Source organism: Strongylocentrotus purpuratus, unplaced genomic scaffold, assembly GCF_000002235.5.
Source record: "Strongylocentrotus purpuratus isolate Spur 01 unplaced genomic scaffold, Spur_5.0 spur5_scaffold_20, whole genome shotgun sequence".
Taxonomy (NCBI): Eukaryota; Metazoa; Echinodermata; class Echinoidea; order Camarodonta; family Strongylocentrotidae; genus Strongylocentrotus; species Strongylocentrotus purpuratus.
The window spans coordinates 49,126,852-49,153,894 of NW_022145606.1; the positions used below are offsets into that span (position 1 = coordinate 49,126,852).

Sequence of the window (27,043 nt, forward strand, 5' to 3'; positions counted from 1 at the left end):
CCTTGTGTGATTCTGCATCCAGATTGGCTAATCAGTTTTCTTCATTTTTTGTCGGTAAGATAAGAAAGATAAGATATGAAATAGATACTTGAAATGTACCTGTTGATAATAGTGACACTCTAAATGAAAAAATTCCTCTTTTTGAAAATTTTCAGTTGCTTACACAATCAGATTTGTCCAGAATCATCATGTCATCTGCTACTTAATCCTGTCGACTTGATCCCATCCCAACATGGCTACTGAAAGAGAACTCTGATAATTTATTACCATTGCTTACAAACATAGTCAATCAATCTCTTTCCACAGGTACTTTCCCCAACGGAGCACACTCAGCAATAATTAGACCACTTTTGAAGAAACCAGGCTTGAACCAAAATGACCTTAGAAATTATAGACCAGTGTCAAACTTAACATAATTATTTAGGTAAACTCATCGAGAAAGCAGCATGTACACAATTAGTTCATCACATTGAATCTAACTATCTTTCTGATTCTTTTCAATCTGCTTATAGGTCATGTCACAGTACCGAGTCAGCTCTAATTAAAGTAAAAAACGACATAATGTTTGCTCTTGATTCAAACCAGGTAGTTCTAATGGCACTGTTAGATCTATCAGCCGCATTCGATACGATCGATCATCAAATATTTATATCCCGTTTATTCAAAAGAACAGGTGTTAGGTCAACAGTTTTGTCCTGGTTTCAGTCATACCTCTCTGGATGGTCTTCCCAAGTTGACATAGCCGGCAAATTTTCAAACCTCACAACCATAGAATTTGGACTCCCCCAGGGTTCAATAGTAGGACCCATAGGATACTCAATTTATACTCGTCCTATTGGAGATATCGTCCGACATCATAGTATTAATTATCATCTCTATGCTGATGACATACAGTTATATGTTTCCTTTAATCCTAAGACTCCAGGAGCTCTTGATAGCGCACTTATCAAACTTCAAATTTGTATTTCAGATATAAGCCAATGGAGGGTAGTAAATAAGTTAAAATTAAATGATTCAAAGACTGAATTTTTTGTTGCTGCTTCAGGTCACAATCTGCGCAGTCTTCCAAATGTTCAGTTGGATGTTGGTGGCACACTCATTAGCCCTTCAAAAACAATAAGAAACCTTGGCGTTGTATTTGATTCTTGCATGTCGATGTCTCACCATATTTCCCACATCTGTAGTATGGCTACGTTTTATTTAAGGAATATTGCTAGAATCAGAAGGTTTATTGACCAGTCTGCCTGTCATAACGCTGTGCGTTCTTTAGTTCTATCCCGTATTTATTATTGTAATGGGCTTCTCTCTACCATTCCCTCAACTAAATTGATTCGTGTGCAACGGTTACAAAATTTGGCAGCCCGATTGATATTTCAGGTTTTTAGGGACCATCCATCTCAGCCACTCTTGAGATCATTACACTGGCTTTCATTGAAACAAAGAATAATTTTTAAATTACTCTTGTTTGTATTCAAAATATTCAATAATCAAGCTGCACAAAATTTACATACCTGTTTGATTTTTATACACCTGCCAGGGCATTGAGGTCAGCCAGTGATCCTCTCCGTCTCACATATTCAGTTACCCGCACATTAGCCGGTGATAGAACATTTACTGTATCTGCTTCACAATGTTGGAATGATTTACCACTTAGAATCAGGCAGTCTCCATCAGTTCTTACCTTCAGAAAGGCCTTTTTTGCAATTTGTAGTTTTTGTATTTATGTAATTTTTATTTTCATTCACTGTAAGCGCTTTGGGCCTTATGGGAAAAGCGCGGTATAAGTAATAATAATAATAATATTGGCCAGTAAATATGAAGTATAGGGAGCACTATCTTTAAAAAAAAAAATGCACTGGAATGTTATCGTGACTTCAAGCCTTTTGGTATTAATTATCAAAACTTGACTTCTGACTTCAGCTGGAGTTATTGGTTTTCAAAAAAGAGATTGATCTAAATTCTGCCCCAAATAATCACCATTTGTTTCTTCATTACATAGCTATACGTACTGTTTACTTTATCATCCTTGTTCTTTTCTTCATTTAATTATTTTGTTTTAATAATGTAGTAATTACTGTCTGGAGTAAGCTATACAGTGTTGTTAATTAGTGGTGTAGGGGGGGGGGGGAGGGCAAGTACATGTTTCCAACATTATTTGAATAGACAATGGAAATCCTGGCACCATACCCTACCCGACCCAAATTATCTAAGCAAATATCCATAAGCTCATGGAATATAAATTGACTTGTTGAAAGACTGAACGGAACAAGACAATGTAAACTGGATGTTCCTATATTTGGGGAGAAACTAGCACTAGCGCATCGACTTGATTTTGAACCCGGGTCACCGAAAAACGAGACTCTTAGTTTCTTTAAAAAGGGGGTGGGTTATTTCTCTCTCTCTTTGGAATCCTGAGAAATGTAAAAAGGTGGTCATAAAATATGTTGAATTTCATAGAAAAATTGATCAAATCCCGGGATCAAATTCCTGAAATTCCTGCTAGCTTTGAAAGCTCATTCAGGATAATTTCATTTTAAAATGAAATGCTTTTTAATACATGTAAAACTTGCAATGTAATTTAGCTTTCGGGCTACCATTTTGAAGTTGTCTAATAAAAACCATTCTACTACAAAAAGTAAAAACATTGGCCCCCAGTCGCCCTCGATCGACTAGAGCTCACCTGATTTTTTTTTGGTTTTATTTATTTATTTTTTTTTTTTTTTTTTTTTTTTTTTTTTTTTTAAATTTATTTATTTATTTATTTATTTATTTATTTATTTATTTATTTTTTTTTTTTTTTTTTATTTTTTTTTTTTTTTTTGGGGGGGGGGGTGTGGTACATTTAGCACTGTCCCGGATTCGGGGGGGGAGGGGTGGGTCTCCAAGGCAGGAAAAGCCAGGGAAAAGCCGGCGAAAGGGGATTCAGAAATGTTGGCAGTCCTGAGATAGGGTGGGGGGGGGGGGGGTGCTCTCACAGGGAGGGAACGAGCATACGCGTACCCTAAATAACACCTAATGGGGAGGGGGTGGGCGGGTGTCGGGCATCTACTGTACATGATTGCACTTTTTAAGCGCTCGCGTGCTGGCGCACTTTACGTCTGGGCTATAATAATAATACCTTTCAAAATAACGAAAAACTATTCTGAAGTTTATGAAGTGCTTGTTCGCGCACGTCGCGCAACTACTCTTAATGATCGTGACATATTGTATACGTGTAGGCTTTACAGTTATACATACATACAAAAAAAATAACACATTTCGCATGCATTAAGCTGAAATTGAAACAATCCCTCTTTTTTTTTTCCTTCTTCTTCTTCCTTTTTTTTCTCTTTTTTGTTGTAATCTCAGGGGGGATATTTGTACAGGCCATTCCGCCCTCCTTCGAGCCAGGGGCGGGGGGGGGGGGTGCATCCCCGACCCCCATCCCCCCCCCCCGGGATTTACGCCCCTGCGTCACGGTTACCTATTGTCCCCCTGTCTCCCCTAGATCGCGCTGGCGGGAAAAATGTTCTGCTTTGCTAGCGCGAGAGAGCGGAGCATGTATGCGGTGCAATATGCAGAAGACTGCGTGGCCGGCCGGGGCACGGCCTAATGCATTTTATGTATATAGTGGGATTCTTATTATTCTGAAGTTTATGAAGTGCTTGTTTGCGCACGTCGCGCAACTATTCTTAATGATAGTGACATACTGTATACGTGTAGGCTATACAGTTATACATACATAAAAAAAGAACTCATTTCTAATGCATTATGCTGAAATTGAAACAATCACATTTTTTCCTTCTTCTTCTTCTTCCTTTTATTTCTCTTTTTTTTTTGTTGTAATATCAGCGGGGGGGGGGGATGATTGTACAGGCCATCTCCCCCGGGATTTACGCCCCTGCTGCAGTGAATATTATGTGGCTAAAGGTCAGTCATACATTTTCGGCTTCAGAAATGCCTAATATATACATTTAAAACTGTTAATTCATCACACACATTGAGAACTGGAATAAATATAGAGATATTGGGAAACCTCGAAATAAAAGAAATAAATTTGGAACGAAAAAGGAACAGTTATTATTATGGGATACCTCAATGTCCATATTAATCATAGAGATATATACTTAATAAGGCTAGAGAGCGGACTCGTCATACGCGCCCGTTCAAAGCTCTGTGCGCGCATGGAGCTCGGTCCGCCATTACTAAGGAGGGCAAAACTTCGAGAAATACCCGGATGTTCCTTCGAAACTTTGCTACTGATATGCAATATGAAGCTTCATATTTGTGGTTGATTTTTCAGTTTTCGAGTATGAAACGTTATAATTGTGGTATTTTGCATAATGCATGAACCCTACACATGCCTCAGTCATGGTATCTGGTGCAGGTCAAGATTAATTACGGGTGTTATGGTGAGGTAAAAGGGACACAAAAAGCTATTTATATTTCAGTATATCTTCAATTTTTCTTCCTCTTTGTCAATATAAAACTGTGATATAATGACATTAAATATTACTTGGCTTTCAAACAATCAGAATCAAGCATTTGGGACTTGTATTTGATATCTATGTCATGATATTAAACAAAGTTGTATGCTATAGGGCCAATGTCTTTCTAATTCAGTTATTAAGAGAGCCAATCATTCATTCAATTATTCATCCATACATTATTTTTCTTCTTCTCTCACTCATTTTATATCAAATTCACACCTTCTGTCCTTCACCTATTCTCTAGAAAATCTCTATATGTCTGAAAGAATAATTCAATTCTTTACAGTTCACTAGAAATTAATATTCTTTAAAAACAGCTGATCATTGATGTAATAATTATTTATTCATACCACTTTTTTTCTCCATAAATAATATTCTCCTTGATACAGTATATTTTTTTATTTTCTTCATCAACCAGTTTTTAGAGAATATACTTATGATAATTTGATTTGAAAAAAAAAATGAATAAATGAACCTTTTATTACCACACGTGTGTTGAATATTCTACAGCATAGACATTTAAGTTTTGACACTTTATTGGACATATATACTGCTATAATACATCACAATTGAAAGGATAGACATTGCAAAAACAACATCTCAGATTTTAGCCCCAAATTTACTTATTACAAAGACATTTCATCGAATAATAAAAAAAATAAATGCAAACCAGAAATAGTAATTGAACATATATATTCCAAGTTACCTGTATTGCTATGAAGAACTATAATTGAAGTCACTTACATCTCAGGATACTGCAATACACCATTCAGTGAAACCTCATAGTAACAAGGTCTTTTGAGTTTGACATCATTATTCATCAGGGAAAAATAATAGTTTTGAAACTGATTACCCTCAAATTTACACAGTAGATATACTAGATAGCAAAATAGTGCACAATCTTATGTGTTTACATCTAGTGACATTATTCCATATAATTGTTCTGTTATCAAATCTCTTCAAAAGCAGTTTTCCATTTTGGGCCAAAAGTCAAACCTATGTACAAAAAAGATCTATGGGTGTGTATAAGGTGTGCAACTGTGCATTACACAAAGCTTTTCAATTGCCACACATCTGTGAATTCTCCTCGTTCACCGTATCGAAAACGTGGCTCACTTGATGTGAATTTCTTGCTTTTCATCGTTAATGATGCAAATGACTTGGTTGAGAGCAATCCAGACAATGTTATAAAAAAGGTCTACATGTTTATCTCAGGTTATCTAAACCTGCAGAATCAAAGCACATGTAGAGTGCAAATAATTTGTGTAATTTCGTGGACGTCCTGCAAGAGAGTCCTGGTTTTTCCATCTCTCCTGTTTACCTTCTGTTTCACCACTTGAAGCTGTTTATTGGCATCCTGCAGTTGCTGTCTGGTTATCTTCAGTTTCTGATCAACTCAGACAGAAAAGAATAGTCATGTTCTTTTGTAATGTCATAGGGTTTCTTTGGAGGCACGGGAACACTTTTGGATGTTGTACATGGTTTTGCTGGGAGTCTTGAGCCATGGGTCTGTTTACAGGAAGGATGTCCAGGGAAGACAGTAGGCACAGCACTAGGACGGGGTGGTGTGTAACATCCTTTTCCTCCCTTGGGTGTATTTCTGCATTACAATAAAAGCAAATGGAAACAATAATGAGTTTTTTTCTCATAACATGACAATTGTTCTACTATTCATGCTATTTCATATGATTTTTAAAGCTAAAGACCAGTTATGGTCATGCGATTGCATTGTGAAAGCAACGTTGTGAAATCGATCAGAAAAGGTTGATCATCTAGCATAGATGTACTGCAAGGTTCTGGAATCATCAAAATGATAAGAAATTTGGCCCATTCTTCGTAAAGTTACAAGCACTATACACAGAAAGATGTATATGGGACTACACACACGTGCGCGACACGTGCATTTGTATCTCTCAACAGGCAAGAGATACGGTACACTAATTTACCAAATATATCAACTAGTAGGCGGTTTCCCGTCAAAATTGTTATCATCATGTAATATTCAAAACATATTCTTTCACATGATTGGTAATAAGAGCTTCCATTTCATTTTTTTGAAATTGGGGCGTTTCCAATACTGGTCTTTACCTTAAAGACTGAAACTGAAAGCAGCTTCCAGCCAATCGCGAAGCAGTATTTAATAATGATGTCAGCAAGTCATAAGCAAATTTGATAGAAATAGTGTAGTGTGCGGTGGGCTTTTTAGGCTAGCCTAGCCTAGTTGGATAACTCCTGTGGTGTGAAATATGGCAGGCTAGCCTAGCTTTGCCTTTCGGGCTTTAGAAATTAGAGTATTTAGATCTAGATCTAGAGTCTAGATCTAGATCTATAGTTAAAATATAAAGAAGTTGACATTTGATTTTTATCTTGAAATTAGATAAGATAAAGTTAATTATATATTCTAAACTTTTCGTTAATAGAATCAAGCTCCGAGTTGGACTCTCTGACTCTTGGAGTTGCTACTCCAGCGCAGCAGAATTTTCCCATCACCGTCCCCAGAACCTTGACCCATCCCTGCGCCAGCCCGGCGGGCGTGGACTGGCGCGCTCCGCTGAGCTGAGCACTGCAGGAACGTTAGCTGCGCTGCACTGCAGTGGCTTGTCATGAGACAATACCCGCATAAACTAAATTTTTAGCTCTAAAATCTCCTTATTTAATCAACATAACATTAAGAAGAACTTACTTGTCAAATATTATGCAGTTCCCTTTCTTTCTTCGGTTCGAACAACCAAATGCAACGCGCGAAACTGGCTTCTTCAAATTGTTCACGTATGTTGTGCACAGTATCTTGTTGGGTCGTTCGTTTTTCTGCCCTCCTTAGTAATGGCGGCCAACGCTCCGGCTCGGAACAGCAATTTGAGCGAGTACGCCCTCTAGTGTTAGTAGTATATATATCTATGATATTAATCAAGATAAATTTGACTACATCAGACTTGGTTCATTTGATCATTAGTACACTCTCTACATAGTGCTTACATTTCAGAGACAACCACCTCAACGTCGAAACTTGTCGATACAGCAAGTCACTACTAATTACGGAAAACAAAATCTGGATCTATCCGCATAACTGCTCAACTCTGAAGATTATTCGGTTAGACAATGGAAACAACAACTCTCTATAATACAAGAGGTGTCTCAATCGATGATTACTGTGTATGTAGTGCCTCACTAGTAACTATGCTGTATTTATTGAATTTGGATAGTTTTTCCCTCCATTATCCGATCATTGTCAAATGAAGTTGACCCTTCAATAATTTGTATTCGCCAATTACAGCCATGCAAATGAACCCAAACGTTTGAAGGTCAATTCTTAACGAAATTAAACAAATTCTATTTAGATATGTTGAAAATCTTATTAAATGATTTAAACAAAAGAAGAATAACCAAAAAAGAATAAATTTCGGGCATCTGCTCACGCGGTCTCGCTCCGCGGTCTACAACACGTGAAATCGTCTTTGAAAATGCGCTAAGTATGCAAAGAAATGCTCCTACAAGGAAAACAAACTTTGAATTCACACCATCTCGGGTGGAAATCACATATTCAAATACTGTTCTTTCCACTGATACCAATTTCGAACTGATTAGTAGACTGGAAAATAGGGCCTTTTCGTCTTCAATAATGGACAACAATGATTCAATTTGTGATTTCTCTATGGAGGTCACAGGAAAATTCGGCTTTTTCACTGGGGTTGTGTAGGCCTACTTCAACGAGATAATGCTCGTAACTGCGACTTGTTATTGGGCCATCTCGGGCGCAAAAACAGAGGATATGTAATCCCCTACCGTCTGATGTAACACATAATTTGATTGGCTGTCGAGAAAGTAGGGCCAATTTGAATCCAATAAAAAATAGCTTTTACAAACCTACACATCGACCTCTATTATATGTGCGTAAGCGAAGTTTTTACACAGCGGACAATGAGGCTTACACAATCTGATAGCAACTGGTCAAGTCCCTTGCACATGGTTCCGAAGAAGACACCAGGGGACTGGCGACCTTGTGGAGATTATCGCATGCTTAATGCTCGTACTATTCCTGATAGATACCCTATTCCTCATTTGCAAGATTTCTCTGCGTCACTTAGTGGCAAGACAATCTTTTCCAAGATTGATCTCATCAGGGCATATCATCAGATCCCAGTCGAGCCTAGCGATATCCACAAGACAGCTATAACCACCCCTTTTGGATTATTCGAGTTTGTTAGGATGCCGTTTGGCCTTCGCAATGCAGCTCAGACATTCCAAAGATTGATGGATGATGTCACTCGCGGTCTTCCTTTCGTCTATGTTTATCTAGACGATATTCTTGTAGCTAGTACTACCAAAGACGAACACGAGACACATCTCCGTTTACTCTTTGACCGCCTGCAAGAGTATGGAATCATTCTCAACCCCGCTAAGTGTCAGTTCGGAGTACCTTTACTGTCCTTTCTAGGGCATAAAGTTGACTCGGAAGGAATACAGCCACTTAGTGACAAGGTGAAGATCATCCGTGATTTTCCGATACCTACATCACTTACCAAGCTACGAGAGTTCCTCGGGCTGATCAATTTCTACAGACGGTTCATTCCGCGGTGTGCAGAAGTACTCCAGCCTCTCACGGATCTGTTGAAAAATAGATTGAAGAAGAACCAACCAATCACCCTAGGTGAACAAGAACTTTCTGCTTTCAATCAGGCTAAAGATCAGTTAGCTAACGCTGCAGTTTTAGTTCATCCTAGAATTGATGTTCCTCTATGCCTGTTGGTTGATGCATCTGATGTGGGAGTTGGGGGAACTATCCAACAGCTGGTAGATGGTATTTGGCAACCGTTGGCTTTCTTTTCTAAGAGACTACAGCCTGCCGAGACTAAGTACAGCACTTTCGGTCGGGAACTGTTAGCAGCCTACCTCGTTGTAAAGCATTTTCGACATCTACTTGAAGGTCGCACATTTACCATCTACACGGATCACAAACCTCTCACCCATGCTTTGAATTCAAAGCCTGACCGACACTCACCTCGTGAAATCCGCCAGCTTGATTTCATATCCCAATACACATCTGAGATACACCACATAGCAGGAAGGGAGAACACAGCAGGAGACGCTCTCTCCCGTCTGTGTATCGACAGAGTTGATTCATCCTCGGTCATAGATTTTGCAGCCATTGCGAAAGATCAAGAGGATGATAGTGAGGTACAGGACTCCTCGCTTCAGCTCAAGTCTATATCGCTTCCTGGTTCTCTTACTACCTTGCTATGTGATGTTTCGACAGGTGTTGCTAGACCCCTTGTTCCAGTCAAACACAGACGAGCTATTTTTGACGCCCTCCACGGACTATCCCATCCTGGGATCAGGGCCACTCAAAAGCTCATCACGGAACGTTTCGTTTGGCCTGGTATTAATCATGATATCAGGAAATGGGCCAGAACATGTCTTGAATGCCAGAGATGCAAGGTGCATAAACACACAAAAGTTCCACTTGGCACTTTTACCTCACCTGATGCGCGTTTCTCTCATGTGCACATCGATCTTGTAGGCCCACTTCCTACTTCAAAGGGTAACACGTACCTTCTTACTTGTGTGGATCGTTACACCAGATGGCCAGAAGCTATACCTATCCCAGATATCACTGCGGATACTGTAGCACGTACTTTTGTGGCCAGATGGGTAGCGGTGTTTGGTGCTCCAACTACTCTTACTACAGACAGGGGTAGACAATTTGAGTCAGCACTCTTCCTTGCTCTCACTAATCTTCTTGGCACTAAACGCATTCGCACAACAGCATACCATCCAGCAGCCAATGGGCTTGTTGAGCGTTTTCACAGGCAACTCAAAGCCTCTCTCAAGGCGCATAACACAGTCCGTTGGACTGAGGTCCTTCCCTTGGTATTGCTGGGTATACGTACAGCTATCAAGTCTGATCTGGGATGTTCCGCAGCAGAACTCGTTTTTGGTACTACGGTCATGCTACCGGCCCAATTTGTGTCTCCTTCACAGACTGACTCTGCTGGCGATCCAGCTAATTACGCCCACAGACTGAAGAGACTGATGCGTGAATTACATCCCACCCCTACTCGCAAACAACGAGCTACCCCTACACAGGTACACCCGGAGTTGCATTCCTCATCCCACGTCTTTTTGAGGGTTGATGCAGTCAAGGGGCCCCTTCAACCTCCTTACAGGGGGCCTTTTCGAGTCCTTCAACGCTCTGACAAGTTTTTTACTATCGATTACAATGGTAAACGTGAAACTGTCAGTGTTGAGAGACTTAAACCAGCTTTCATGGAGCAAGATCTTCCTGCTCAATCTAAGAAGGGTCAAGATCCACCTATCCAAGTCCCTCGGCAATCCAACTCCGCAGACTTAGCACTAGATCCTGCTCCGTTAGCACTGGATCCTGCTCCGTTAGCACTGGATCCTGCTCCGTTAGCACTGGATCCTGCACCGTTAGCACTGGATCCTGCACCGTTAGCATTGGATCCTGCACTGAAGCAGAACACTCCTGAGATTCGAAAGACCAGGTCTGGTCGTCAAGTTAGATGGCCAGTGAGGTTCGTGGATTTTTTCGAAGTCGGGTGAAGCATATTCAACTTACTGTGTTTCAACAGTATTACCATATTTTCGTATTTTCAAGTCAACATGCATGTAGGTCTATATTTCCTCATCGATTTGTTGCTACTTTTCATTCGACAACAAATCTAGAGGGGAGCTACTGTAGTGACTTGTCCTTTGGAGAACTTTGCATTTGTAAATATTATTGTCTTGTCTTTATTGTGTGGCTTGAAGTCTAGCCTTTTATTCCATTGTCACTCATTTCTTTAGTGACACCTGTTGCATTACTAGAGTGCCACAAATACTTACTCTGGCAAGCACATTCCATACCCTATGGGTTGGGATGTGCAACCACCTAATGTACTGGTATAGCTTATACTGTACAGGGACATTACACTTGCTTGCTTTATTTGCCACACCTATTTTTATCACTTCTCCTGAGCTGTTCATATAGAGCACACCTATTCTAGAGAGTCGATCGATCAACAGCAAAGCTAATTGAGCTTCATCTTAATTCTTGTCCTATTTCTTCGCTTGTTTCTCTACTTGGTTCTGAGGCCTTATTACTTTATAGAGATTATAAGTTTCTTCTTCTTTACTTAATTCGCGAAGAAGCGTCATTACTTTGTACATGGTCTTACATATTCTTTCTACGGGTGCTGTGCAATATTTGAACTACTACTTGTGATATAATATATGTTCCAAGTATCTGTACTCAACAGGTGTTTCTACGAGACAAGGTAGGAAAGAAATCTATTTCTATTTCTTTTATTTAGGTGATTAAATTCCCTAAAGGACTAATATGCATTGTGATGTGCATCTGTATCTACTAGACATACATATATATTTTCCTGATTTGTTTTCCTTTTTTGGGAGAAGAAGAGGGGAGAGAGAAACAGAGAGAAAGAGAAGGAGAGTGTTGACAAGTCACGCACGCACAGCGGTGTTGACATTCACACTATCACCAGTTTTTATACGACAAACCCCTATTTCATAAAAATCGACGAGTCCGGTACCTTGGTGTTACGCTCTAGTGCACTCGAACGTTCGTCGTCTGTGTGGGAGGTACACAAACTGACTCATTGATCTTTTGGCCGAATGTGGGTCAAATTTGTTCATATGGACATCTTTACTCAAAGGTCGCTGCTGGCGTTTTCGTAAAACAAAAGATGAGAGTTAAGGTCAAGCAAAAGGGGAAAAATCATTGTTTTATTCGATATATAGATTCAAGCTACAACTGATTTTTCAATTTTTTTTGTAGAGATCTGAGAAAAACACCGTGGAATAACGTATTATGGCTAACAAGTTCATGCGAACAGAAACTCCTTCGGAGAATAACAAGTAATAATCACAGAGCGCGCAACAAACTTGTGCTTGATAAATTACTCTAGCTAGATAACAGAGATTTTCCATCTTTTGGGGAACTTGTGGACAAAATAAAAGAAATTATACACAGATAATGCATCCATTGATATTACAGCGAAAGAATGGTACGTTTATCTCAAAAGACTATGAACAAAGATTACAAACTTAAATTTGATACTGAAAAAGACTCAAAAACAAACAAGCTTGGATACACAACAACTTAATTATACTATCACAGTCAAAGAAATCTTGCATGCGATTAATACTCTCAGAAGAAAGAAATCGGGCTCTAGTTATAATTAATCTCATAAAACCAATATCCAAAGAAGGAGACAATAAGGACCCCTCCAATTATTTAGGGATAACCCTAACAAGCTCCCTTGCAGAATTGTTTTCAAGAATACTCTACAATACATTTCAAACATACTTTTAAGAAAACAACATAATGACCGCTGATCAAATAAGTTTTGCAAAAGGTTGCAGGACTAGTGAACATTTATTCATTCCAAAAAAAATATGGTAGATAAATGTTTTAAAATAAGAAATATGTGTACGTGTGCTTTGTAGACTTCTTTAAAGCGTTTGATTTTTTTTTTAACATAAATGCTCTTCTCTTCAAATAAAAATACACACAATATAACCAGTCTATTCTACGTTATTATCAAAAATATGTACGCAGATGCACGACTTTCTGTTTTACTGCAAAACAAAATAACTCAATCTTTCCCCACTTTGGTAACTGTGTATTAGGCCCAACACTTTTTTGTTATAATTAAATGATATTATAGATTCATTGTCACATCCGTGAGAAACAAAATTAATTTATTTTGTATCTGAAACGGGGTTTGGACTTTAAAAAGCATTAAACCACTTTAATATTAAATACATTAAAACAGGAAAGACAAATAAAAGTGTTTAATAAGGCAGGGAGAATTTTGAATAGAAAGATGTTTTTTTTTATAACACTGGCAAAGAAACAAAGGGAAACAAATATTTAGGAATTATCTTCAAAGAATCAGGCACATTTACAAACGCTATACCAAACCTTATCGACAAAGCGAAGAACCGCCATATTTAGCCAACGAAACATTTCCCCCATAGACCAAATATCGTTATTACCATACCTAAAACTTTTCAATAACTGTATAAAACCAATACCTCTTTATAATTCTGAAATATGGGCTCTCGAATACTTGATACATGATACGAAAGAATTTTAAAAAAAATGCCACAAAATACTTCACCCCATATCGCTACAATTAATTTGTTTAAAGCTCTCATTGGTACCAACTTATCAGCAATGAATAGCGCCATCCTAGCTCAAACCAGACGAATTTGAATTTATTGCGAGAGAGAGAGAGAGAGAGAGAGAGATACGGGAGGGAGGGAGGCGGTATGGCCCGCGGTTAAGATTCAGCTATCTGTCATAGTAGGGACTTTTAGATTCTGCGGACTGCCCTGCAATGTGACGTTACTACCAGTGCCTTAAAAGGGCAGTCCACGTTCTCGTCGTGCAGAATCTAAAAGTCCCTATTATTAAGCATTGTACTGGTAATTTTATCTGCCATGTGACAACCATGGGACGGTTTCTTATGAATAGTACCGCAATGTTTATTGTCAACAAAACATTCAAATAGTACAGCGACGATGAACGTGCACTCCGAACAGTGGAATCAACCAAGCGGACTCAACTGTAAAATGAATTAGTATGAGTCATACTTGAAAGAATAAATTGCCACTTCATGGTTTTATTAAATGGTGAACGATTGCTGCTAAAATTCAGCAAGGAATGTTGCTGAGATTGATTAACCCTTAATGTAAACATTTTATTTGTACATGTTATTCATTTTGTACCAAATAACCAAATACATTTTGGGAAAGATGCAAATTAGGGTTTACTTGAATACAATAATTTATAAAATATTGTTAACAGATTCGGTAACTTTGTCTCAGATTCTGAAAACAAATTCTGGATTAAGCTCATGGTGCAATGATAATTATAAACCTTTAGGTCAGTCAGGAAACCCATGACTATTACAAGCCGATCTCATGTTTGAATCAATATATTTACACTGTATGATTGGAAATCAAAATCAAATTTCGGGTTTTCCTAACGGTTTTCCTAACAGTACAGTCCATTGGGGAAAACGATTATGGTATTAAAAACCGGTCACTTAAACAGATTTTTTTATACTTTTTTGAGGCACTTCATGATCATTTTAAGCTCATTTGTTTAGGGCGTCAATATTAAAACATTTCAAAATCACTGATGACACGGAAGGCCCTGCATATAGTTCAAAAGAAAATTCCGTAATTTTACGTAGAAATCTTAAAGGCATGGGAAACGAATAGATACTGCACTACAGTGAAAGATGTTTGAACCAGTTAAAGTTTCAGAACAGATTATTTGGCACAACAAACATGTGGGCCCGAATTCACAAAGCAAGGTTTGAGCTCAGACCAAGGTTTGAGCTCAAACCTCCTTTTGTTTCGCCAAACCTCCTTTTGTTCTTTACAAACCGGGTTTGTAAAAAACGCGTAAAACGCGTCATATGACATACGAAAACCAAAGTTTGTCGACAAACCTCCTTTGTGAATTCGGGCCGTGGTGTCTGATAATCAGTCGCTCTTTTATAAAGGCTGGTATGCGGTAGTTTTGAATTTTTAGGAGACCTTCTTACGAGAGATGGCTTTCGGTCAACATATTATATTAAATCGCAGGTGCATTCCAAACGAAAGTGCAATGCAATGTTTGACTATGCAAGACTTAAACGAGCGATACCACCTGTATGGGTCAATAGTTTAAAAGAAGAATTTATGCATGATTATACTAGACAAGAAAATGAAAAAAAAGTTCTATATCTGTTGATGGCAAATAAGGTAAAACATGTTACTGATATAAGTAGCAATCGTTTCTATAAACTCATTCCTTCGAGAACTGTATTATTAAACTAACACATGTTGCCTTTATTGGGATTGAAGTATTTGTTTTCCAACTTTTCGCGACATTGTTGAACAGTCAAGGATTCCGAGATCTTCTCACTCTAAATATTTGAAAGAATCAAGCAAATAAGACTAAAGGTCTTATCGCACTCCCACATACTCAGCCCTTCCCACTCCGACCTAATAGGGTTCCGTAATGGCCCTGTCCCACTGGCCGATGGACACAGCACGTATGCATAAAGGACACAGCGGACGAGCAAAATTTCGCGGGTGGCTCCATTCGTTTTCATCCGCTCCAGAAATGAACATAATTGGCGAAAATTTGCGAAAACAGAACGGAAAATAACGGACGTGGGTAGTATGGAGCAGGGATGTTAAACGGATGTTCATCGGAAGCCTAGCGGATGAAAGCGGATGGAAGTGGATGACAGCTTTGAATACTTTATATACGAGATGCATATTTTCTATCCTTTCTATTTCCGTGCTACTTACGGTGTATAGCCGTTCCGTGTACCTTATCTTTCCTCCCTCTTTCTGTTTTTAGCTGCAGCGGATGTAAGTTGCGAGGATGCCCAGAGGATGCAGAGAGGAAACAACGGACGTTTAACGGATGATAACGGACATAGAACGTTTGTTGCTCGTATTTGTCGCGGATTTACATCGTACACGGCGGAAGTTCATCCGTTCTAAAAGTTTTGTGCAGCTCAAAACTTTTTGCGCGGATGAAATCATGGTGGACGGATGCTCGATGGATAGAGCGTATGAAACACGTATGCAATGAGTACACAACGGATGCATAGCGTTTTCCAACCGATGGCAAGATTTGTTTACGCTTACATCCTCTTTGCATCCGTAAGTGCAGTGGGACCGGGCCTTTACTTCTTTCTTGTTCAAATACATAAAGTTTCTTTGTTTCAACGCTTTTCACCTTCCCCTTGAAGTTGCTCTGACACAAAGCAGACTAACATAGATAAAGAGATTGGTAAATGTTTGAAAGGAATCGGACAAACAACAAAAGCCCTTTTTTAGTTTTTAAAATGTGCAATCACTATACGTACATAACGTAAGGGATTTCAAACTGGCCGAATCGGCAATGTTACTGTGATGTATAGTGGAGTACAACTCTCCCATTTGTTCCAACACACGGAATTGCACACGGATCTTCCCGTTTCTAAAGGATATATAAGTATATGCTATCTTTAATACATTTTGAGTAATGCCACAAGGGATAATTTGCGGTTCTAGGGCAGTTAATCCCTGAACATTCACCCCCTGCCAACTACCAGCGAGGCAATTACCCCCAATGAGATTACCCCCTGGAAAATTAGGACTCTAGGACAACCGCCCCCCTCCCCCGAGGACTATTCCCCCGGAAATCACACCATATGACAATTACCATCAGGAAATTACCCTCTAGGATAATCCCCCTGTGTGTGTGCGTGTGTGAAAGAAGAAAAAAAAGCATTTTTAAGTATAGGGATGAGGAAAAGAAAATAGCAATTAAAATGGGAAAGCTAGGATCACATTTCTTGAAGTGGGAGCAGCTTAAGATTAATTAAGATTTGCTTTCTTCTCCACCGTGAGCCTGTTAAAAGTGTAACTCGATTTTGCGGCCTGGATAACTTATTTAGTATATTTTTCTTGAGTTGAGAATGTTGGCAGACATCCACTGAGTGAGTACTTTGTGTGTGTGTAGGGGGGGGGTGGGTGGGTGGGTGGGTGAGTATGTGTGTGGGTGGGTGAGTATGTTTGTGTGATAGAGGGTGAGTATGTTTGTGTGATGGAGGGGGCAGGGAGGGGGCAGGATCGTTTCAGTAAAATTGCCTCCAGATTTGTTTAAGTTTTTTTTTGTAATATATAAGTAAATAACATTTACAATTGACATATTATGTTTAGGTACTTTTACGTTTACTTTGTTGCTAAGTTATATTATACTGCAAATAAGTTTGTGTTTAATTATGTTTATGTAAAAGCATCAATATTGAACACGTTTATTTTATTCAATTGTATGTCATGGTTTGTATTACACATCTGGAGAAATAAAACAAAATTGTTTTTAAAAAAAAGTGTGCACGTGTGCGCGTGTGTGTGTGTGTGCGTGCGTTGTGTAGGGGGAGTCATGATGTATTGACTTTTGGCAATCGTCTTAAGGGGTAATTGTCCTGGGGGGGGGGGTTGTCATCGGGGGCGATTTTCCTTGGGCAAGCCTAATCATTATCCATATTATTTCTTCTTTTTTCTTTTCATTTCTAAATTTCTAACTATCCTCTTCTACTTTTTTTTAATTTGTATTTTCTCTTTGCTAACAATTATTTGTTATTTTTTTTTAATGCTGTCTTTTTTTTAATACGAAAATGCTCAAGGCAGTTTTCTTATCATCGTTTTGAAATGATTTTGAATTCATGATCTGTTAAAGTTTACATTTGTTTAAAGCCAATCAAAAACAAGTGCAAAATGTTTAATAGCGTAAATGGAGAAAAAATGAGACTCTCTTACAGAAGTCTGACAGAAATCGGATAAGTCATTTGAACTTTCGCAAGGTTAGATTACAACTGTAGGCCTAATATATGTGAATCTCAAATCGGTGAGTTTGTCATTCGAATTAGACATTCAAATATAACTAATATATCATTAATATTCGTTTGTCTTCAAAATAAAATAGGGACTATGATTAAGTTATCGTTTTGATGGAATATTCTTTTATCCCCCCTTTCCATGAAGAAGACTCGCATTTTTAATGCAATCATACCTGAGCTATTGTGCAGTGGAGTCGCCTCTTGATCACGTGGGTCCTGCTGCTTTGGGAGATATTCACCTACAGGAAATGTACACAAATTCATTTATAATGTTAGTTATGTATCCATGGCTCGAGAGGATCGAACATCAAAACATATTTTTATATTTAGTTACGAATAATATTCACATTTCAGACATCAAACAGTACATCTAAATACAGCTAGACTGCTACACTGATCCAATTCACTTTGAATTCATAACAAAATCAAACATTATAGATATTAATTCAGTTGCACTTAAGGTCGATTAAAGGGACTATTTACCTTTGGACAATTTCTTTCCCAATCCACCAAGATTCACTGCATGAAGCTTAGTCGCCAGGATCAATCGTGATTGGCTTCTCTCTGCTTTTCCAGTATTCCACTTCATCAGGATATCCACCATTGCCTTATTGTATTCTTTGAGATGAGTTAAGAAATTTGATTGACTGAATTCATAGGAGTACCCCAAAGTGTCGCACAGTTCTGTGTAACTAGTATGAGGTATGTCTCTGGCAAGATGTATAAGCTCGACTTGTTGTAAACATGGTAAAGGCTCCATCGTTCTGTGAAAGGCATAACAAAAAAATGCATTACACGGGTCAACATGGTGAATACATCAAACCAAGGAGTTGCTAGGCGATCAAACATGTGTTAAACAGGTAATTATCAAATAGTCATAATTATTTCAAAAAAGCGAAATATTTCACAGGGTTGAGATAAACTACTTGAATTGTTTCCTAAATTATATATCCGAAGGTTACTCGAGATACTTTTGACCTGAAGAATGGTCGATCATGATTACTGGGAAAAAAAACTTTAACAAAAATAAAAAAGGCCAAACTTTGTCATGATGCAAAGAGTCTTTACTGTTCCAAGGGGAATAACCGTAGTTAACACTTTGGTGGTACCAAAATTGAATCATTTATTGCTTTCACTTCTAGAACCAAACTCGCAAAACAATGAAAGACACGAATCGTTCTTTTTAAAAATTTATATAGGGTAGCAAATCTGACAAAATCAGTAGGTAATTTGAGGAAAAATTACTCTCAGTCGCTTTATATTAGACGGACATGTTAAAGAGGCTATGATTTCTCCGTTGTTTCGGGGGAGATGAGGAGTTATGAAGGGTTATAAAAAAAAATCGTCGAAGCACGTATACTTGCTGCACACTGTGTAAGTGACAATGTGATATATAGGTCAAACAGGGTCCTTATCAAAGGGCAGTCATAAAGAAAGGAAAAGGGACACTTTTCAATAACAACAAAAAAAGGAGAATTTGTCATATTTGAATGGGCACTTACATGTATTGGAAACAATAATTTTGTTCGTGCAGGTAAATCAGCTGAGATTACGGTGCAATGATCACGTAATTTGAAACTGTAATCGGCAATTAAAATTACGCACTTCATCATGAAAAATATTAAATACAAACATAAGGAATAGAATAAAGCATACTTTTATGAGAACGTTTTCCATTTGTTTTCCTTCCCATGTTAATTGCCCGGCAACAAACTAAGGGGCAAATTTGACTGTTTATAGCAAAAGTCAAAATATTGTCGTTAAATTATCCGGATCATACTACTGTGTCCAGATAAAAAGTAATAGAGAGAAAGTGAAAGCAAGAAAGAAAAAGAAATATTGTGAGTCCCGGCTGCCAAGAGTAAAGTGCCACGTCATAGTTTTATTATAGCAATGGCAAACGATTGTATTATCTTGAAAACATTCAGAAAAAAAATTATAAATAGAATGAATAAGACAGAAATATGATCATGTAAGCAAAATATTTGTTTTCACGTTAATTCTTAAGCCCTAACTAACCAAGTGAAACTCGGGAAAGATGAACAATAAGGGTACATTATTATTATAAGGGTACAGTTGAAGAAATTTAATTTAAATAAACAAAAAGCTAAGCCCAGAAGATAATAATAAGATTGTTGGGCCCTCAAGGAGAGAACAATATTAACAACGTTGACGCTACTGTGTGTAAACCAAACAGTATTAGTTATTATCATCATTACATACTTGAATTATGCAAACATCCATGTTGAAAATATCTTATTTTCATCAACACTGTGGCAAATCATGTGAAAAGGTTACCATAAAAAAGTATTTACTCAATCATCCTCTTTTCTGTCGACACCTTTACTCAAACCTTAAAGGTCGATGCTGGCATTTTCGTAAAACAAAAGACGAGAGTTAAGGTCAAGAAGAAAAAAAAAACACTGTTGTATTCGATATATAGATTAAAGTTACAACTGATAACACACAAAACGATGTTAATGCACATATGCTAATTTGATGATTATGCTAATTAGGCTTATAAAAAAAGTGACCAAGGTTGCCAAGATGGCAACCAAGCTAAATTTACCTCCAAACCCATCTAGAACATGAATCAACACAAAAACCTTGTACTATTCAACTTTTCCAGGTTTTGTACATGGTCAGGCGCGTACACAGGGGGGGGGGGGGGTAAATTCCCCCCGTAAGTTTTTGCATGTGTGTATTTTTTTTAGCAAAATCCCCCCCTTTTTTTTGTGTAATAAAAAAAAAGAAAAAAAGAAGAAGCTATGCCAATGGCCGACCTAAACAATTGACCTTACCCCCCCCCCCCCCTACTGTCACGGAACAAAATGTCAAATTGTCAAATTTCGAGACCGAAAAACAAAAAAAGGTGTCCTCTTACCCCGCCCCCCCCCCCCCCCCGCTTATTCAGCGGCTGGCTGAGTCGTTGCGATTTTGGGGGGACCAACACAAATATAAAATATGTCCTCTTACCCCCCACCCCCCCCCCCCCTCCGCTAATTCAGCGGCTGGCTGAGTCGTTGCGTAATTTTTGGCCCGATTTCAAAATGTTAACCCCCCCCCCCCCTTGAACAAAAATTCTGCGTACGCCACTGTACATGGTAAATGGTACCGTCTACTGGACTAGTATGAGAGAGAAAGAGAGAGAGAAGGGCCGGGATACAGACAAAAAAAAAGAGAATGACTGAATGGATTGCTGAAGGAGTGAGAGAGAGAGAGAGATTAATTGTCATTGGATACCAGTTTTTATGTTTGCCAAAAGCGAAATAAATTGAAATAAGTCATGGCTTGAATGGCTATGAAAACGAGTGTCAATATAAAGTATTATTAGTACGTCACTACACTACACAAGGAATCAATTATGCGTGAACTATTTGAAGAGCTATCCTTTAACGGGATATTGCTGCTTTTACATTTTTTCCAAACTAAGGCCAAGTAAAAATGATTCGTAATTTCTCGTCCCCTCAAAAATTGTTTTGGCACTTGCCTCCTTCTTGGTGTGGTTTCTTGTTATTTTATATTTCTAGTTCAGTGATATTTTAGAAGTAAGATCAAAATAATTTTAAAAGAAAAGGCATAGTACTGATAATGTAAAAACAAAAATCATATTTTTATCTATAAATACTTTAAAAGAAAAGGCATAATACTAATAATGTTAAAAAAATATTTCATATCTAATTTAATGTATTAAAATACCATTTTAAAGTGTATTTAAAGGTACTATGTGCCATTTGTAGGCCCCACAAATGGAAAGGTTAAAGTCCAACGGCATTTGAAAGATAACACTAATTGATAAACTGAGTTTATCATTGATAAACACAGTTTTTCTGAGAAAAACAGAGTTTTTCTGGTTTTTACACAAAGGGCTTGCCATATACGCGCGCTGCATGAAACAGTCGTCACACTACATATCTCGCCATGACGACATATACTTTTTGGGAAGTCGACTTGGTGAGATAATTTATGTCGCTATTACGAGATGAACTTTTTGTGAAGTCGACTTGGCAAGATAATACATGTCGCCATGGCGACATGAACTTTTTGTGAAGTCGACTTGGCAAGATAATTTATTTCGCCATGTCGACATTACTTTTTGGGTAGTCGACTTGGTAAGATAATATATGTCGCCATGACGACATGTATTTTTTTAGAAGTCGACTTGGTAAGATAACTTATGTCGCCATGACGACATGAACTTTTTGTGAAGTCGACTTGGCAAGATAATTTATGTCGCCATGTCGACTAATAAAAGTTGATAAGTCGACATGGTAGATTAAATATCTTTACATGTCGACATGATATGGATATTAAGTCGACTTGACAAGATGAAATGTCTCGTCATGTCGTCAATTAGAATGGCACTTAAACGCTTCCGTACCAAACATAGCCCTGAACTATATATCAAAGTGTTGTGTGAAAGTCCACAAAAAGTTCATGTCGTCATGAGTTTTTCTGATAAACTGTGTTTATCTGTTGATAAACTCTGTTTATCTGATGATAAACTCTGTTTATCTGTTGATAAACTGAGTTTATCATTGATAAACACAGTTTTTTTGAGAAAAACAGAGTTTTTCTGGTTTTTACACAAAGGGCTTGCCATATACGCGCGCTGCATGAAACAGTCGTCACACTACATATCTCGCCATGACGACATATACTTTTTGGGCACTTTAACGCTTCCGTATAAGACACAGCCTGAGCAAGTGTATTTGAACGCGATCAGGTTCAGTAAATAAAATATATCTAAAGATACCTCGCTCGCATGGATTAACATCATAGATATGTGCATTCGTGACGGTTTACAGAGTTGAGCTGTCTCTCCCTTTGAATTTTGTTTTTGTGTGTGGGGTTTTATTTTTTTTCTTCAAAAACTGATTTATATAATTATTTTCTTTGGTTCCAATTGTGATGGAAGGCAAAGTTCTCCCTACTGTTCGGTAAAAGCCAGTCATAGTAACGATAATGATGACGATGATTATAATAATACTAATTATAATGATGAGAAGATTAATCTTAATAAAAGTGTCTTGTTTGCATAGGGAAGACTCATCAGTATTGATGCCGTTCTCCCTGAGGCTGGAGCCCTGCAACCACATAGGTCGGCTTTAATTTAAAAAAATAAAAAAGTATCTATATACTCTGTTATGCTTAGGCGGCAATTACCATGGACTTTTTTTTAGGGAGGAAACAGTCTGTATTTTACTAATTCAGTTGACCCCAACCCTGGATCAATGATAACGTTGGTAAAGGAGAGACTTTAAATGTCAGACTAACTTCCTTTGTTAAACGAGATTTTGGACAAAAGCTTGAACCCAGCTTGGGGTTTAATAGGGTTGACTTTGACATACACCCACAGCAAAAAGTGAGTCATTTGACACATTTAAGCATAATTGTCGTGAGTCAGGTGTAAATTGACTCATTAGTAACAACCAATGAGTCTCTATTGACTCATTTATATTTCACCAGTGTGTCAATCATGAGCTGACGCATTTGCAAAATGCTTCGACTGACTCACATGGTCGTAAAAAATGAGTCAAGATCGACATAAGAGCATTTTAGAAGAAAAAAGTGAGTCAACTTGAAAGTGAGGCTGTATGCATGCGCGCGCATGCTTTCGTGACGTCATCCAAAATGCGCATTCTCGAGCCATATTTGAATTCCCGATCGACGACGCGACGTCGCCATCTTATATCTTGGATTCAGAAGAGTTTTGACTGCAGCTAGTGAAAAATTGGTACGCATAATTATTCATATGGTTTTAAACGATGATTTTTATGACTGGATTCGTGGGCTGAATCTTCTGATTATTATACAAATGATGCATGCGTTCATTTTACGATATCCGCACTCGAGTTGATGAGGCTGTGTGTAACTTAACTATCACTATGAACATGACTGACAATGAGAGCGGACAAAATATACAGTTCCTCAGGTAGACAAAGGAACATCACTGCTATTATGTAAAAATGTGTAGAACAGGTGTCACATGCATATTCACCTATTTACATAATAGCTGTGAAGGGATGTTCCTTTGTCTACCTGAGGAACTGTATATTTTGTCCGCTCTCATTGTCAGTCATGTTCATAGTGTATAGATTCTACTGTATCGCACGAAGCCGTGTCGAATGAAAACATGCATGATCTTGCATCATTGTTTTATACAACGAAACTCCTAGATCCTTGTTATTTGATGTAAAACGAATTAATTCAAGATTGCTTCGTGACAGTATGGGTGACAAATAAATCTCAAGTTAAGGCTTAATTTAGTGCGTACAAAGTAGATTTTTCAGATTCGGGTAGCGGGACCACCGATTACATCGCTAAAATGTGATATTTTAGGATATATTTTCCATTGCAAATGTGGACAGTGACTCTGGCATGGTATGGTATGTGTGTGATAGGCCTAGGGAGTAGGGGGGTCTATGTCATGATGCACCCACAACAAAAAGTGAGTCACCCTTACTCAAATTGATGAGTCACTGGTTTGTCCGTACAGCGAAACACTTGAAGGATCATGTGAGTCACTATGACTCGATACAAATGAGTCTCTTAGATAAATAAGACTCATTTGTATCGAGTCATAGTGACTCACATGATCCTTCAAGTGTTTCGCTGTACGGACAAACCAGTGACTCATCAATTTGAGTAAGGGTGACTCACTTTTTGTTGTGGGTGTACATGTAAGTTCCCTGGTTGAAGTTTTGCATTTGAGTATGGTAAAGACCGTGTAACAAAAGAGTACCAGAAAGTCACGTCTAGACAGAAGTAACCGTCTAGTATGGGAAAGTCTTTAATACAATTGACACGTGTCAACCTTCCCCATACACAGCGATCAGTAGAGCAGGACTGTCTCAGCGGAACAACTGTCAATATCAGATACTAAAGCTTTCGGTGTATGTGCCGACATACTGGCTAAGTTGTAAAATTTGCTTGTTCCAAACAGTTAATGTGTTAACAGTTAAGTGATGCTCACAGCAGCCACAAACACTGAATTTGCTTTGCTCCAGCCCGTTGCTTGAATGATGTCTTGTTGAACGTGTGGGGGCTCTGTTGTTTAGAACCAGTATTAAACCTGGACAGCAACCAAATATGGCGTAAGCTTTTCAGTACTCTATTGTCGTCAGGGCACGAGTCGTATACAACAGTTGAGCCCATATGAAGCCTCAGATACACTTTCAGAAAGCCAGCAAGACCGACATTGTTAGGTTCATTGGCCATCAACACATACAAACCTATAGTCCAGAATCTTGCCGATTTCATTTTTCAAACAATGTCAACCAAGGTAATAAATCGATCTTTCTCTACTTTCGGCAAGCCGAAAATTTTGGGTTTTGCGTGATCCCCAAAACCTCTACACCCGGCGTACCATCGATGATTACGGATTCGTGGATCAAGTCCAGAGGCGGCCCTTCCGGAAGCGGGGGGGGGGGGGTCACAGTGCCCTTCAACTTTTTCAAGCACTCAAAAAGTGCCCCTTTAACATAGGAATAGTGCCCCTTTTACTTTCACAAGTGCCCTTATTAATTTGTAAAAGTGACCCTTCCCCTTTTCAACTCTGATAAGTGCCCCTTTTATTTGGACACGTGCCCTTTTTACTTCGACAAGTTCCCATTTTCCTTGCAATAAATGTCCATTTTCCATTCTCATAAGTGCCTCTTTTCACTTTTGATAAGTGCCCCCTTCACCTTTGATAATTGCCCTATTCAAATCTGAGAGGTGCCTCTTTTACTTTGACAAGAGTCCCTTTTCCTTTGTAAGAAGGGCCCCTTTCCCTTTTAATAACTACCCCCATTTTGACTCGGATAAGCGCACCTTATATTTTCATATGTGCCTCTTTTCCTTTATAAGTGCCCCTTTTCCTAAGGATAAGTGCCCCATATAATTAGCCCCTTACCCTTTTCAAAAGTGCCCCTTCTCTTGTAAATTATCCTTTTCAAGTACGAGAAAATACTTCTTTTCACTTCAGATAAGTGCTCCCTTTACCTCCGATAAATGCCCCCTTTAAAATCTGATCGGTACCCATTTTCTTTCAACTAATGCATATTTTCCTTTATTATAAGTGCCCCTTTTTCATTTACATAAGTGCCCCGTTTCATATCTGGTCTGACAAAAAAAGGGCACTCTACAGAAAAAAGGGCACCTACATAGGGAAACCAAAAAGCGCAAAAATATGAATTGTAGACAATGGTATATACCCCTACATTGTGATTACATTATCAGGGATGATTTCAATGTTTGTTTCTCTCTTTACATGGTCCAAGATACTGCTTAAGCATCATACATGTACTTAGTAGTTGGGTGTGATGATATGAATAGTTATTTGCGAGTGAACGAAGCAAGCGAGCAAACATTTTGAAATTCGTGTGGTCGCAGTACCAAAAATTACATCTATACATCATATTAAGAGGGGAAAACAATCCTGATGGGATTTTAAGCACAATCTAATCATGAAAGACTGAAAAGATCTTTAATATGAAACATAATTATACGAATGAGCGTAGCGAGCCAGCTTTGGGTGAAATTACAGAAAAACTTGCTCTTAATCGCTTTAAATTAGAAGCCCATTTTATGGGCAAAGGAAAAAGGGCACACATCCAAAGGAAAAAGGTGCACATCCAAAGGGAAAAGAGCGCACATCCAAAGGGAAAAGGAGCACACATCCAAAGGGAAAAGGGGCGCACATCCAAAGGGAAAAGGGGCGCATATCCAAAGGGAAAAGGGGCGCCCATCCAAAGGGAAAGGGCACACATCCGTAGGGAAAAGGGGCGCACATCCAAAGGGAAAAGGGGCGCACATCCTAAGGGAAAAGGGGCGCACATCCAAAGGGAAAAGGGGCACACATCCAAAGGGAAAAGGGGCGCACATCCAAAGGAAAAAGGGGCGCACATACAAAGGGAAAAGGGGCACACATCCAAAGGGAAAAGAGGCACACATCCGAAGGGAAAAGGGGCACACATCCAAGGGAAAAGGGGCACACATCCAAAGGGAAAAGGAGCGCACATCCAATGGGAAAAGGGGCACACATCCAAAGGGAAAAGGGGGGGGGGGACACATCCAAAGGGAAAAGGGGCACACATCCAAATGGAAAAGGGGCGCACATCCAAAGGGAAAAGACGCGCACATCTAAAGGGAAAAGGGGCACACATTCAAAGG

The 27,043-nt window shown here is 38.6% G+C and overlaps 1 long non-coding RNA gene across 1 annotated transcript; it reads right to left on the bottom strand.

Moving 5' to 3' along the window:
- Positions 1–5,365: 5,365 nt before the first annotated feature.
- On the bottom strand, positions 5,366–7,329 carry LOC115927518. The gene is made up of 2 exons (XR_004065697.1): positions 7,153–7,329; positions 5,366–6,069 (listed from the first exon to the last, which is right to left on the bottom strand). It is a non-coding gene; the product is annotated as an uncharacterized LOC115927518 (long non-coding RNA).
- Positions 7,330–27,043: the final 19,714 nt, after the last annotated feature.